Consider the following 2,404-nt stretch of genomic DNA (forward strand, 5'->3'; position numbering starts at 1 on the left):
TTGTACGGGTGTTTAGCTTCTAAAGCCTTTGTGGTATCAGAATTGTAAGGTGCAACACCAGATGAGCATAACACCTTTACTGCAGCAGTAAAGTGACCATCCGCAACTTTTCGAAGACACTTTTAACGTTATTGTTGACAAGATCCCCCTCCTTTTGAATATCCATGTCACCTTGGCCTAAGGACCTCAAACCAGAACCATTTAACAGATTTTTAATTAACATGGTAATACCGTCAACTTTCCCCCATGTGGCTAAAGAACTAATTATTGAATGATGTTGCATGGCTTTCCTATTCCCGGACCTGCTTTCGTGCCTATTTTTGGGTCTGAACACCTGTAAAGTGCAACGAGGAAGAAGTAACAGCCTAACCCACGCATCAACAGAATCTGGTTGAGCAACCACTTTATAGAGTGTTGTTTTCAAAGCTTGCGAAAAGGCCATCCGACAACTATGAGGGATACTCTTGACGGTAACGATAGGTGCCTTAAGTACACGATCAAGGAGGGAGACATCTAACACGAATTACAAGTATTTTGAATGATTACCAACTGTGGGGTTCCTGGGGTTCGGGGCCTTACATATGGTGGCATTCATGCTGAACAAGCCATTTAATTTTTCTGAGATGGTGTCATATCACTAGAAAGAGAATTGCACCACAAAGACCAACAAGCTTTTGATGTATCATTGGTTTCTACATATAATCATCAACACGCTTGTATCTGACTTGCCTAAAGATCCTTTGAATCCGAATGATGTGATCAAGCTTTATTATAAGAACAAGGATACTATAAAGAGAATTATGGTGTATAGCGGCAACACTAGGGCTCAAAGACTGCTTAAGAAGCATTTAATTGGTCACCTGGCTAGTGAGATATACCTGCCACCACCCAATAATCTTTGGATCCACAACAATTATGATTATGTACGTGAATATAACCAGGGGTAATGGTAATGGTGGTAATGATGGTGGCTAGGGTGGTAATGATGTTGTGGCAAACCGAAAAATAAAAGCAAAAGGCAAATTTGTCGCTACCATGAACCCAATAAAAGGAGAACAAGAAGGCGTTCTAGTGTTGTAATTCAAGGGCCTGTAGAGGAGCTTACTCCTCAAGCTGTGCCTACTATAGCTGTTCCTACTCCTCTAACAACTGTTACAACTACTGCTCCAAGTACTCCAGTGGTTACTTTGGTGACAACTGAATCTACTGATGTGACATTCATGACAAAACCGGATACACCTCAGTATTAACATATCAAATAAGCGATTAACCGCTTATTACGTAACTAACGAACGCATAACCAAACGGGTCTGGTTATGACCCAGATATCTAGGGGGGTCATCTATAAGTGATATACGTATATTATAAACCAACATATTGATATTATAGCCTTAGAATAATAGCAAACCAGTTAAACGAAAACATACTCGTTTAACTACCCGCTATGATTTTTAAAACGAAAGTTAGTTACGAAACAAGCATTGTATCATCCGTTAAGCCGAAAAAGACTTACAAAATACTTATGTGGGATGCTTTAGGCGATCCAAAAAAATATTTCAATTTTTACAAACAAATACTATGTTTTTCTAAATTTATATGAAACTAGCCAAAAAAAAAAACATTCGTTTTCGCGCTGTTTGTCGTACCCGATATATCTTTCTCGCAAAAAACCGAACCCGAAATAAATTTGGATTCATCCGTTAACGTTCGGGCACCCAAAATGAGGCAAATGGGCCAAGATGTGGCCCGGAGGGCCTACTATTTGCGGCCGCCACATTTGAAATAGGACCATCCTTAGCCTTTCTTTATACTTAAGTCATTTAAAATAGATACTTTCCATTTATTTCATCATAATCTAGATAGAAGCTCCTGGTCATTTCATCACACTCTTAAAACCTAAGGTAAAACTTACTAAATTGATTATTATAACTTGTTTTAACCATGGATTTTTCATAAATATTGAACTTTGATTATCAAAAATTACTTGTAACCATGCAAAAACCCTAAAAATGATCCAAAAACATGTTTTGATCCTAAACATGGTTAGGAATCTAGTTGGATAAGGTTTTTGGACATAAACACGGATTAGAGGGTTTAAATCGCGTTTTTACGGTTCTTAAGTTCGGTATAAAGCTCTAACTGAAACCCTAAGTTTCAAGGCTTATATTTTGATGATACATTCTTGGTTTTGTGATATAGGACCTGTAGTTACATTATTTTAGAAAGAAAAGAATCCGGAAATTTGAGGGAAAGAGTTGAAACAAGCGAAAACCGCAAAGGTAATCTCGAAACACTCGTTTAGGGGCTATTTAGGATTAGATTTGATGTGATTTTTTTAGCTTATGAAGTTTTGTACAAACATCAGGGACCCTATGAATGAGTCCCGGTCCAAATTTGATAATTT

The sequence above is a fragment of the Bidens hawaiensis genome, unplaced genomic scaffold (assembly GCF_021521415.1).
Source record: "Bidens hawaiensis isolate Kalapana, Puna unplaced genomic scaffold, B.hawaiensis_p1.1 tig00000697_1, whole genome shotgun sequence".
Classification (NCBI taxonomy): Eukaryota; Viridiplantae; Streptophyta; class Magnoliopsida; order Asterales; family Asteraceae; genus Bidens; species Bidens hawaiensis.